General features: G+C 28.1%; 1 protein-coding gene across 1 annotated transcript in view; it reads left to right on the plus strand.

The window, feature by feature from the left end:
- Positions 1–11864: 11864 nt before the first annotated feature.
- LOC129965897 (allatostatin-A receptor-like) overlaps positions 11865–14814 on the plus strand; it is a 274603-nt gene continuing 271653 nt past the window's right edge. Inside the window, exon 1 of the mRNA XM_056080165.1 lies at positions 11865–12125. The gene's annotated coding sequence lies outside the window, so the exon portion shown is untranslated. The remainder of the gene's footprint in view (positions 12126–14814) is intronic.

Genomic DNA, 14814 nt, shown 5'->3' on the forward strand with positions numbered 1-14814 from the left:
CATTTTTTTCAGATAGGAAGTTTGAATATAATTTTGAGAAGAACATTTGAAATGTTTAAATGGCTTATCATCAAGATGCTCAAAAATGGTTTTTTTTTTTTTTTTTCCATCATGAGAGTTTTCTTGTCAAGAATGTAATGTACAATTGGGTATATTTTTTAAAAATATATTACTATTAAAATGCCACTATGATCTTGCGACATAACTTTTCAAAATTTAAATTAATTTTATTAGAGATGAATGATAAAAATAAAAAAAGAGCTAGATTAATATTAAAATTTGAGAAAGAAAGAAGGTAACAATCTCTTGAATTACAATATTGTTCATGGAAAGAATTTTATAAGGGAAACTCATTTGATTTTATTAGATAAAATTTGCTCATCTGATTCAATGTGAAAAATTAAATAGATTTATAAAATTATATAAAAACACAAAATTACTGAGTGCTTAAAGTTTTGAACTTTTTACGCTTTTTTAAATATTTAAATTGAAATTCTTAAAATATTGTTACAAACGTGTAATTTTACTTTCCGGCACAAATATTGTCATCATAAGAAAGACCGTTTTACAGTCATTTGTATGATGACACCATTCGTGCCGGAAAGCAAAATTGCACGTTTGTATACACTATTTTAAGAGTTTCAATTTAAATATTTGCTTGACATTATAGATTACATAACACTTATCTTAGGTTAAACATTTTGAAGAGAGTTGAGTTTATAAGCACTTAATATTGCTTAAATTCGGAATTTAAGAAGCAAATATATGTAATAATTTTACACAAAACTGGTTCTTTTAAGTGAATTTAAAAAAAAGAGCGAGTTATTTATTTATATACTTAAATATAGCGTGAAGCTCTAAAAATATAATTGGGAATTTTTTTAAAAATGCTATTATTGTTCAGCATTTATTTAAATGAATTATGCAATTATGCAAATTATTTCTTAAAAAATAATTTTTCATTCCACAGGAGACATTTAAATATATCAGCAGCAATAGATATGTTTTCCTATTTTTTTTTTCTTTTGTGTATATAACATGTAGTATAAACTATATCTGAAAGAAACAACGTGTCTTAATTCGGATTAATTCTTTATTAATTTTAATTAGGAATTAATTACTACATATAGAATTAAGAACGCTACATTGAGCAATCAAAATTTACCTTTGTAAAATGAAAAAATTATTCATCTAAGATAAGAACCTAAAAAGAGATTTCATTATATTTCTGCTTCGTTCGTGGATTTTTCATAGCAACAAAGAAAATTAAAATAATTATATCGCTCATAGCAACCGTTTTCTTCACCCTTAATCTTTTAAATTGCCATGGTCGAACTATGAACCGTCTATGTGCAAGCTTTTCAATTTAACTCACTCGTGAACCATGAGATACGTTACATTTCTTGCTTCCCACTGTGGAGCTTTAATCCAAGATTAACTTTTAACAACTTTTCAATGAATCTAATATAGTCAACTCAAGTGTAAAATTCTTGAAGCCTTTGCATTCCTTTCTCTTTATTTCATTGAGCCTCACATTGGTGAGAACGGTGCAGGATGCTACCTAAAATTCACAATAAATTTATTTAATCTATGGTATTTTAACTAGAGTCATTTAGTGCAAAGGCTTTCTTATTTTAAGATGGAGTAAATATCGTGACGATGTCGTTCTCCTGGAATAGATGTTTAGAAAGTTTTGACGAAACTGCTCAAAAATATCAAATTATTGCTTAATTTGTTATTATCTGAAAATTTAAATGATTTTTGCATTTTAAAATGTTATAAATAATATTTTTCTTGTTTTTAAGAGTTCGCATGCCAAATTTTATCGAGATCGAATAAGCACTAGAAGTTCATGAAAAGGAAATGATGATAATTTGTATGTGTAATATTATTTATCATTATTTTATGAATTTTATTGGTAAATAATTTTTAAATGTTTGACCCAAACATTTCTTTTTTTAGATGTCATTTTTTCCCCATGATAACAGATACTTCTTACAAATACTGCCTCTCTTACAAATAATACATCGGAGTTAAAATAAATCATAAAGCATTAAAATAAAGCGATAATGATTTAACATATTACGATTACAAGCCCCGAGCTTTGTCTATGAAATATCAGTTTCATTATCCAATAAAAAGAATGAAGTGTGAAATCCCAAATATATAATTTCTCTTTGACATCTTCAGATAACAACACCAAACTAAATTTGATACCAAATGACGTTTAATTGCTTCTTGTTGACATAGCTTTCTAAGGATCTATTGATTCGAACCTCAGTGATTATCCACCAGCATTACAGCTATAACTTTTTATACCAATATATTAGTTATAACCATGTATTTTAGCTGTTATTTTGCTGTCTGTGCATCTATAAAAGGCAATATAATTTCTCATGTCCACATGAAATAAAAGCTTGTTTTAGCTTTAAAGTGTTTCGCCTTATCCATCATCTCATCCATTACATCCTGCAGGTCTTTGTACCTTGGTGTTATACTCTCGGCTTTAGAACTGGTGGGTTTCAAGTTCAAATCTTATCGTGTAAGCGAGTGTGGTACACGTTAAATGTCCTCTATCCAGTGTGGTGCAGAAGCGTGGATAGGGGGATGCAGCTCAGTTGCCCTCCGCGTCATCGGACCGAGGACCATCCCAAAATAGTCCTAATGTTGCATTAAAACAGGGCGTTAATATAACTGAACTAAGCTTTATCTTCAATGCTTATTTTTAATTAATGGTTTAACAGATTAACTGCAAGCACCAAGCCTTGGTTACAATTTATCTGGCTTCATTACCCGATGAAAAGAATATAGAGTGAAATCCAAATTTCGCTGTGGTACTTTCAGATAATAGCAACTAAACTAAGCAGAACAAAAGCATTGTCTTAACATTCAATATTCTTAAATGGTGAATGACTACCATAAGTGAGAACAAAGACAAGGCTCATGTTTTAAAGGATTGACTAACTCAACTAACAACACATGCTATTTAACTTACAAATTGCCTACAATACACCCGGAATATTCCACTTAATACATTCCGGTCACGATCAGCTGTTATTATTGACAAGGGAGTTTTGGAAAGAATACTTGATTTATAGGTTTGGATGAATTATAGTCAGAGGATAGTGTTTTCTTAAGTATACTTAAAGTGAACGGTATATTGATATATTTTTGACAAAGAAAGTCTTTCATTGAATGGACTTGTTTTCCATACAATATGTCATCGAATTTCAGTGAGAAAAATATCTTTATGCATCCATAGGTCTTCTATTATTATATTCTTGTTATTATTTTAGACTAAGGCAACCTCATTTATTATTTTTCTTCAATCAATACTTTAAAATTTGAACTCGCATATATTTTTGGACAATGCTAAGAATAAATATAATTTTTAATGAAAGAAATATCTTTTTATGTAGAAAGTATATTGAATCTCTCATTAACCATTAACTTAGATATGTATCCAGGCCTTTATTAAAAGGATGAAACTACTATAATGTCTAATGTTTTGCAAAAGGCACAATTCGCTGTTATTATATCTGCATCATTAAAAAATACTAAACACTATTGCTATGTACAAGAGTCTTAATTTCTAAAAAAATAATGTAAAAAGTATTTTATTCATAGTTCTGACTAAGCAAATAAGATATATAATGTAAACGGCCAGTATTCTGATGTGTTCTGATGATGATTATGTGTTTGCCACAAATGACGTTACATCGCTAAGAAGTTCATAATTAAAATTAAAAAAAAACGAATTTAAACGGCTTTCAAAGGACTAGCCATTTAAAATAAAAATATTTCACACGAATGTGTACTAGATGCGAAAAAAGATAAAAACAGCCTAATAAAATTAAAAAAAAAAAAAAAAAGCTGGAACAAAAAAAAATAAAGGACTAGGCATAAAAAAAAGTGGCGAAGGTCTAAATGGCTCAAGAAGAGAACCTACATAATATTCCAGCAGAATCAGCAGTAACAGCTTCATTGAAAAACAGTTAGTAAATAATAAAATTTATCAAAAACAAACGGCCAGTATATCTGATATAGCTAAAAATTAATACAGCCTTACTTTAAAAATTAATCAAAAGAGTACTTTACTACTTTAGAGTAAAACTACAACAACACTACACAAAAATTTCTATTTGTATTAATAAAATTATTTCCTGTAGAAGAGGCAATATGTAATTAATTATCAGAGAGTGGTCCTAATCCTTTTGATCTCGTAAATTTAATTTCTTAGATGCACTTATCGAATTGAAGAAATGTTATAATAATTGTTTAAGACTGTGAGATGCATTTTCTAAGAAACATTCATCTTCTAGTATGAATTCTAACGGTAGAGAAAAGATTACTTATGACAATAATGCCTAGATGCTGACATGCATTAAAGGAAATCAAGAATTTTATTGTTTCAGTCCTTATTCTGCTTTATTTTATTATGATTTTGTATCCACAAAGTAAAAGGATTAGAGTGAGGATGCCATGGTTTCAGATCGAAAAAAAGCACGAAGACTATAATTGCTTTAAGAGAATAAATTTCCCCCATGCACTGCCACGGAAAACTATCATATCCCAATAACTGCCTTACCTATCTACTTGGCTGAGAAGAAAACTTACAAATCTGGATTCAGCGGGAAATATATCTTAAACTCACGCCAAGAACTGACTGAAAAATTTTTTCGACTTCCAAATTGATTATTATGATTGATTCTACTTCGATTGATATATTATGATATCAATTATATTTAAAATATATTTTTATACGTTATTGAAATTTATCAATGATATCTTCCAATAAGGATTTTAGATATATTTTCTAAAATATTCTTGCTTCGACACTAAGAAAAAAGGATAAGCAACGATTTTGATAATCATGAACGTCAGTGTTTGAAGAATACCGATAGAATAATTGTTATGTTTATTTTGTAAACTGGAAAATATTTTTCTTATGTGAATGCGTTTGGTATGTAGACTATGATGAATTACCATGTTCAGGTCTTATAAAGAAAGTCTAAATCTTTCTATATGGTTTCGATTATTAGTACGTTTGAGTTTCTGTCAATAGTTCATAACATTTTTATAAATATCTACTGGGGTTTCTTTCTATTCATTTTTCGAATTATTTCACGTAGAAGTAAGTAATTTATGTTCAAGAAAATATGGAATCTGTATCATTTTATTATTTTTTTATTAATTAAGTAAAGCAAAGTAGAAATATTTTAATCCAGAAAAAATTTAGTGCCCAAATTGCATTCGTTAACCTACAAAATACAATGTTTGAGAAAATTTAAATTTGTAAATGGCCGTCGAAATTAAAAAAGCAAATTTTTATAAAACTTAAAAATAATAAATAATGTTTTTTATTTTTATATATTACTGAAATTTTAGTTTAATATAATATTGTATATATTATTTTCTAGTTCTTTGATCAAAATAATGAAATTAAATTTCCTAATAATTTAAATTAGATTTCAATAGGTGATGAGCACACTTAAAAGTGCGACACAAAATGAAAGTCACTAAACTTTCTAATTAAAACTCTCCAATGGGATATGGAATGACTGATTTCGAGGTAAAGATATGTAGACAACTATCATTATAATGCCCTCTCAAAAATCCACATATTTGTTGAACTTTGACATGCAATTTTCCGCCTACTTTGCGTTCTAATTTTGAGGTCCGGTGATTTAAGTCTCCAGGCGAGGCAGAATCAATGAACGAATGCTTTCAGATATGGATAGGGGGCACAAACCGATCGATATTCGATAGAATGTTTTTGTTGCTAATATTGTACTTCAAATACAGAATTTTAGAGTTTTGTCCAACCATTTCTTCATTTTGTGTACACCTGACCACACCGTCACCGCTGAATGTAGCAATACGCATTGTCATACTGAACGGCATTCAATGATTCTTTTTAGATGATTCTTGAAATCCCTTAATTGTCTGATTTTAATCTTACATTTTTTCGATTATTATTACAAAGTATTTCTAACAATGAACAATAAAAAAGTAATAAATGGCTTAAGACAACTTTGATGTAAATCAATCTTGATTCCTTGGGAATTTTTACTATAAATTTTAACTTTTCTGTCATTCGAAATCAATTCAAATATATTGTTACATTTGAAACCAAGTAATAGCACTGCTTCATCAAGGTTCTTTAATTAACACTGTAATTTTACAGTGGAAAAAAATTAGACAACTTTACATCTATAACTTCGACATATTTGTTTCCAAATTCTTTCTATAAACCCAACATTTAAGAATAATTTAAATAACTTTGATTATGATGTTCTATACTAACTTCTATACCCATGGCTGCTGCAGCCTTTACCTATCACATATATGGGTAAGAAAAAGACAAAACATGTATATTTCTATGCAATATAGCCTTTACATCATACCACTTAAAAAGTTTTAAGACCCTCAGCAACTAACAATTACCAATCTAAAAAGTTCTGATAAGCGACTTCTTAGTTTCAAATTTGCTTACAATAATATTTGGAGCTGCCTCTTTAGAATTTGATATTATATAATTGGTCTTTGAAGAAATATTGAATTCATACGTTCATACTGACTCTTTTCAGAGAATAATTTTATCTTCAGAGGTTACCAATCTAAGACGAAATCAGCCTAAAGCCCTTGGTCTCTTCATGAACTACTATTTTAGTACTCATCCTTAATATTTAATCTAATAAAGTATGTAGACATCTTAATACCAATTGCTATTGAAAACAAAGTTTTAGTAACTGCACATTTAAGTAGTATGCATGTAAAGAATTTGAGCTGTATAAAATACAATGGGTGCTTTGAAGAACGCCTATGCAACGTAAATAAACATATATTTAGAAAGTATTTTTAATTTTATATATTTATTATTTTTTTTGAGAAATATTTTTTGTTTGCTACATGTTTCATATTTTTTTTATATTTCCAGATCTTTTGATATTCGATTTTTTTGTAACCAAATATTGAAATTTAGATTTCAAGCCCGATGACAGGACAGCAATATTTGACAGGGAAAAAATTCTCGAAATTTAGATACTGTAAAATTAAAACAAGTCTAAATATCTGCAGTTAAAAACAGCAAAATTAAAAGGAAATGTCAGTTGTTACAATTTAAAAATTGTGTCTTCAAGTCAATGTGAAAACACGTATAATAATGCAATAAAATTCCCATTTTTTCAAGTATTATAATTTTTTTTTCAATAGAGAGCTAAGAAATAGGAAATGAGACAGATGATATATCGAGTGGACGTATTACAATTTTGAAAGTGTTATAATATGTGTGTTTAATAGCGTATTACTGAGAGTGCATATTAAATTTTTTGCTTAATTTCTATGCAATAAAAGCGAAAATGTAAATGCCTGAAGAAAGCTATTTAATTTTAATATTGATAAAAGCATATAAAAGGTAAATGCGATCAAACAGTAATTTTAATACTTCGATAAAGATAATAGAAGAACAAATGTTAGTGGGAATTATTCTTTTGTTGAAAAAATTGATCGAAAATGAATAAAAAACTGTAGGGAAATGTAATTGATATAACTGAAATGCTGTTCAAATTTTTAAGATTGTGGGAAAGTATTTTTTTTCTGTTAATGATCTGCAGTTATTTTAGAAAACGTAAATTAGTTTTACATTTCATCTGTTCTAAAGAATTTGTCTCCTTAAGTTGCCAGTGTGGAAAACTCTACGCCCTAGATCAAGGTAGCTGTTAATTGTAGTTTTGAATTTGAAAATAATTCATATATTTGATCATCATTTAAAGATATGAAACTACGGCCTTCATCAATTTTCATTCTTATCTTCAAGATAAAGAGTGTCATTTTTCATATATTATTTGATTATGTCTTATAGTGAAAACTTAGTATAGATGAAGATACAGTACGAAAACCTTAACGTAATTAAAATCCTAAGGATCCATCTAAATTATCCACAAATTGTGGAAAAGTATAAGACTCATACAAGTAAATGAAAATTCAGCTTTATATACATAACCTATTTTAGAGAAATTCTAACATTCCGTAATTATATGCATTTGATAGAAATTTTCAAATACAACCATGCTTAGGTTTATATTTATTTTACTGATACTACTTGTTTCCGTTTTTAATACATTAATTTACTAGATTTTACAAAGTGTTCGGTTCTATAGATCTTTGTTTTGCACAAATATCAGAACTTAAGAGTTCTTTTATAGTTATTGACTCGATTTAGATCTTTTTTTGCAGTTTGTTATTCCTGAATGGCAACAGCAATAATAAGATGAATAATAAGATGCAAATGTATTAAGACTATAAATTACACGTAATCAATAGATTGTTATTCTAGTTCTAAATGTTTTTTGTAACGTTTCTTGAGCAATTTTTCTTATAGGGTATTCGTTTTTCCCTTCAATTTCAGCTCCCTCTTTATATAACATTTATTTTTTACAACATCTTTCCTTGAATCTAACAATTTTCTATCACCCTAATAATTGCTTCTGTCTTCGACATTTCTTATCGGATCAAGCAATAATAATATGAAGTTATAAAAAATGGAGTAATTTTCTAAGAACTAAATACGCTTAAACTTTGCATCAAAAATAATGGAAATAATAAAAATTAAGTTTTTAAAATTGAGTTTTCAATTCTAAAAAAAGAGTCATTTTTTTGGTATACAGAAATATATCAATAACATAAAAAACATTTTGCACTTCATGGAAGTTCTTAAAAAAATTATTTTATGAAATAAATCCCGATAAATACGTGGAAATTTATTTACAAAACTTTCCTTGGAACATCGGAGCAGTGCTTCTTTGATAAATTTAGGAATAAACCAAATAATTATCATAATAGTTTAACCCTATAATGAAGTTTCATGTAATTAGGTGTTTAACAGCAAAAAGATGGTTTTATTTACAAAGGGTTACTCGTTTCTATGTATGTTTATACAATAATTATAGTATGTATTGTCTTTCTTTATTTCAAAATAAAAGAATAAATAATTTTATGGACAATTTTTTTCTAGAATCAAGGTCCAGTGCATTAATTGTGAACTGTAGTCCAACAAACATTATCACAAAAAAAGTTGAAAATAATCGAAGAAATTAGTTTATAATGAATATATAAGATAAAGAAATAAACCTAATAGATTTTTATTGACTTTCGAGAGTATTAATTTCAACTAATATGAAAACACAGTTTTTAAAAGTGATTTTTGAAAATAAAATTTCACTGTAATAGGTAAAATGTCTCGGAATATACAGACGATTCTTGAAAAGATATGTGTAAAATATTTAATCAAAATTTAATAACTGTAATTTACACATGTTTCGCATTTATTTTAAACATATAATCAATTGAAATTTTAAAATAGAGAATAAAGTAAATAAAATGTGTTATTTTCTAAACATTGAAACATTTTCCAAAAGATCTCAAAAGCGTATTTTCCAACTAATCTTGATATTCATAAAGAATTTTTGTTTTATATGAATATATGAATTGTTGCATTTTAAGAAAATTTCAATTATTTGGTACTTTATTTAGTATTTTTTATAAGAAATACTTTCTATTATATTATGTCATGATATAATTATCTTTATTTAGCTTTCTAATAAATGCAGAAAAAATATGAAGGTTGGCAAGAAACAGGATTATAATAAGAATTTAAATATTTAGTTCCAGAGTTTAGCACAATTATTGACATAAATAAAAATATTTACAAATAGGAACAGTAATTCTAAATGTAATAATCACGATTCAAAGCAAAAGACATCATCACTATGAAGATAAAAATAACATCAAAGTACCAAATAAGAGAAAGAATTTTTATATATGACCTATATATGAAAAGAATCCTGTAATAATAGATGCATCAAAAAACGAACATTTAGATGTGAAGCATAATGGATGTATCTAGAATAGGAACATATCAAGGCTTTGGATGTAAGAGAAGTAAACGGAACTCTTACAAGAGACAGAGTTAATGCATACAAATTACCTGACACAATAATCATGTTTCGAGGAAAATGGTGTCAATATTAAGCGAATGAGAAGAAGAAACAAAATTCAACAACCATGCAAACTGCTATTTCTATCATCTATATAAATTTAAAATGTATTTCTTATTAATGTGATATATTAATTGTAATTTTATTAATAGTATTAATGTGTTATATATACCATGTTTCTCAAAACGTGTTTATTTATATGTAAATAGGCAAAGATGAATTCCTATCAATTAATAAATTCTATGTATTTCTGTCATTTCTAATTTATTTCATTAGACATTCAGCATTCTAGAAAAGATGTTTTTTTAAAAAACTGCATTACAAAAATGATCTCTTTTTAATTTACTCCGATATCTCCCGATTTCCCTTTAAAAGGAATAGTCTCTTCCAAACCTTCTCGCATATTGTAATAAAGGCGTCATACCTCACCCGCCATATAAAATTGTGGATCTAGGATAAGACTACAAATGTCTTAAAATCGAATTGGCGAACAATAATTAAGAAATTTTGAACTTTTACGTAAACTGCATTTTTACTAAATCGTGTGAACCCCCAGGGGGGCACCTCTAAATGAGGATGAGATGCTTCCGGCATGGTGGTTGGATCTCGCCACCCTGGAGGGTATACTAATAGGTGGGGAATCTGACTCCTCCCATCGATGACGGGATGTACTTCCTTCGGAGAAGGTTGTACCGTGGCCGGTGACTGTTCTTAGGACTCAACCACAGTTCCCGCCAATGTTGTTGTTGTGGCGCTCCGGTCATTCAGTTTCTATGCTTTAAATCCGTGTGCCTTCGTGGCGGGTCGGAGAGTCAGATGGCTGACTTACTAAATCGTGTGATCTTTGATGATGTTTTGAGCGATTATTCCCTGGCATTCAGCAATAAACACTCAAGCATCTAATTTGTATTTTCGCCAAGTAATTTCCAAACGATTGAAATCAAAATTAGCCACACAACTGCAGATGAATTCATTCATAAACTCGCGTAACTAAATATCGCATATTTAAATCATTGGGTTTTTCATTATAGAGATTATGTGCTTGTGAAAATACATATCTAAAGAAAATAATCTAGATGGATTTGGTTTCAAATTTGGTACGTGTTTACGCTTCAGATGTTAAATCTGTGAACTGAATTTGATTTGTCTAACTTTTTTCCTTTTTGAAATTATCGTTCTGATTTATATTCAACAATTAACATCTAACATATATTAACATCTTCTAAATGAATCTTGGTCAAAATTTGATAGAATTGTACAGATTTGGTGTTAAAGACTATATATCGAATTTTATTTATCTAGTTCAAAACATTTTAGAGTCATCATAATCATAGAAGACAGACACAAAGAAAAAAATGTGTTTTATGAAGTCTTCAAAAGTTCGAGTACGAATTTTTGGACAATTACCATATTTTCTGTAATCTCGTGTACGAGAAAGTAAAAAGAGCTTTTAGTCATCATTAAATTATATATTTTTATTGAAATATATAACAAACAGAACTCTTCCAATAGATAAGAATATATAACAAATAGAACTCATTCAACTTCTTAGATTAAAAAAAAAAATTAATTTGACTTAGATACATTAGTCAGCAAGAATTTCAGATATCTCTGTAGATCCAAAACCTTCTTCATTTAACCATCAGCTATCAACACCGAAATCAAAAAACATTTATCACGAAAACGATCCCACTTTAATCCTCCCCCGTACCTTCCGAACAGCCCACCCACCCCTCCTAGTTAAAAACTCTCTTCCAATAGTTGAAGGCGCAACAGCTTTGGTCTTCCCAATTTTCCGCGCATGTCGAAAAGGTGGTTTTCAGCCGTAAGGGAGCGCTGAATCTATTCCAAACGACACAACTTGCGACGAACGACCGAAATCCGAGCACATTCTCTTCCTATTCTCCCTCGGCCATCAGCAGGAGGAGCGAGAGCGGCTTCTTTTCCCTCCCTAATAAGTTCTGCTGCCTCCGCCGAAACTTTCGCTGCATCACTCGCCCAATAACTGCTCGAGTGTCTCGAAGAGATTGCTCTCATAAAACTTTTGCCCTCGTTATATTCCGGCGCGTTCTCGAAGATTGGAATCGACTTGAGTTTTGTGTGTCTGCTTGCGTTCGGCGAGATAAGGTGAGGTTTTTTTATTTCGTATCTTTTGTGAAAGTAATAGTAATTTTTTATGTGTAAATGATTGGTTATTTAATTTCGTAAATTGATCGTTCAAGAAGTTCATACAGTTATTTTGAGAATGTTTTAACAAAATGTGCAAATTTTAAGAATTTTAAAACCTTAACTTTTATGTTCATGTTTATAAAACTAGAATTTTGTGTTCTGCTTGGTTTGACGTTATATGGTGTGTTTTTAAATTTGTATTTTTTCTGAAAATAGTAATACTAATTCTTTTACGTATAAATGATTGATTACTTAAATTTGTAAACTGATCATTCAAAAAGTTTGTACAGTTATTTTGAGAAGGTTTTAACGAAGTGTGAAAAGTTTATGTATTTTAATACCTTAACTTTTATATTCATGTTTATAAAACTAAAGTTTTGTGTGTCTTCTTATGTTTGACGAGATAATTCGGGTTTTTCGCACATCTTATTTTTTGCGAAAGTAATAGTAATTTTTAAAGTCTGAATAACTGATTACTTAAATTTGTAAATTGAACCTTCAAGAAGTTTATACAGTCAGGTTTGAGAATTTTTTAGCAAATTTTGAAAAGTGTATGAATTTTAAAACTTTTACTTTTATATTCGTGCTTATAAAACTAAAGTTTTGTGTGTCTGCTTGGTTTGACGTGATATGTTCTTTTTTTTAATTCCCATTTTTTTCTGAAAATAGTATTACTAATTTTTTACGTGTGAATGATTGATTACTTAAATTTGTAAATTTATCGTACAATAAATTTATGCAGTTATTTTGAGAAGTTTATACAGTTTAACAAAGTGTACAAATTTTAAGAATTTTGTACACTTGTATCTGCTTGGGTTTGACTCAATATGGTGTGTAACTCGTATTTTTTTGAAAGCACTAACAGTAATTTTTATGTAAGCTTTATTGATTACTTAAATTTGTAAATTGATCGTTCAAAAAGTTTGCGCAGTTATTTTCAGAAGTTTTTAAAGAAGCATGAACTTATGCTGCAGCAAAACTTATTTTGAACTTATGCAAAAGTTTATGAATTTTAAAACTTTAACTTTCATATTCAAGTGTATAAAACTTTCCTTGTTAACTACATTCAGTCATTAACTACATATGAAAGGTATTAAAGTTTCTTCATTTGGTTAGAGTTGTACTGAAAGTAAGGAAAAAACTTTTTTCCTTGCTTTTTAGAGTAACAAACAGTTATTAACAAAATATAATTCTTTGTTATTCTAGAAAGTTATCACCAGAGTTACAAGGTACGTTTACTAATTATTTACTAGAGAAGCAAAGTGAATATTAATAAACCAAATTAAAATTTGAAATAGTTTTTATATTTTTTAGTTTTAATTTTATAATTTAAGATTTAGTTTGATATTATAGTTAGAAAATAATTAATATTCACAAATAAATTGTTTCTTTTCCTTATAATCAATTGTGTTTCACGCTTATTTATCATGTTTCATATATATTTCTATTGAAGTAGTTTTATTTGTAAAATAATGAATATCAGTTTTTTTTATCATAAATGATCGATTACTAAAATTTATAAACGAATAATTCGAGAAGTTTGTAAGAGTAGTTTGAAAAGTTTAAGCGAAATGCCAAAAGTTTATGAATGCTCGAACTGAAATTTTTATATTTATAAGCTTACAACTTTTTAACTGATTATATTCTGTCATCAGCTAAGCGGGAATCGACTTTTATTGCTGGTATTTGACTAGCTTTTGGAATTGAAATGTGTACGGGAATATTAAAAAGAATCTTTAAATTCGAAAAAAGTTACTGAATTTTTAGATTTGTTATTTAAATATGAGAATGGTCAGGATATTTTTTCCTTCATATTTTTTTGGCGTAGTATGGTCAGAATTGGCTCTTGAGCCATTAAAACCCACAAATCGAATCCATATCCATCCTTCATATATATATATATATATATATATATATATATATATATATATATATATATATATATATATATATATATATATATATATCATAATCGAACATTGTCAGAAATGTAAATTGAATTCAGGTAGGGATGTCTAATCGATTATTGATATATTTTGCAAAAATGGATGGATGCGCGGATAAATTGGCGGTTTCTAATTAATATATGCTTATCTATATAGAAACTGGCTGTTTAATTTACCATTTAATTTTTTTTTTTTGAATTTTAAGAAGACATGGAAAATTTTTAAAGCTTTCTTCCCACGATATACAGTCGTATCTGTTAGATACAAATCGACTTCAAATTTCGGTTCTATTAAGCTTTCTAATTACAAATCCAAAACAATGTTTTATATGACGGAAGTAAAAAGCTAAATGTTTAAAAAAATCAAAAATTTCGAAAAGAAAGATTTTTATCGCTGAATAAATAATTGAGGAAAATGATTTAATAAAGCCGAATTATATTATTTGTATACTTTTGCTTTCAATTTATTTTTATTTTTATAGTCTAATGCAGAAGTATATTATTTATAAAATGCTGTTTACAAAGAAGTAGCATTATATAAATAATATATTTTTCGCCTGCATTCTATTCTAATGCATTTTGAAAATTTGAATTGACCAGATTTTGAGTTCTTTTATTGTCTTGAATCCCTGTTATGTTTGGAAGGATAGGTGGATTTTTTTTGTATCTTGTCTGATGACTTAACGACACTTCGATGTGCCG

Source organism: Argiope bruennichi, chromosome 4 (genome assembly GCF_947563725.1).
Source record: "Argiope bruennichi chromosome 4, qqArgBrue1.1, whole genome shotgun sequence".
In the NCBI taxonomy this organism is placed as follows: domain Eukaryota; kingdom Metazoa; phylum Arthropoda; class Arachnida; order Araneae; family Araneidae; genus Argiope; species Argiope bruennichi.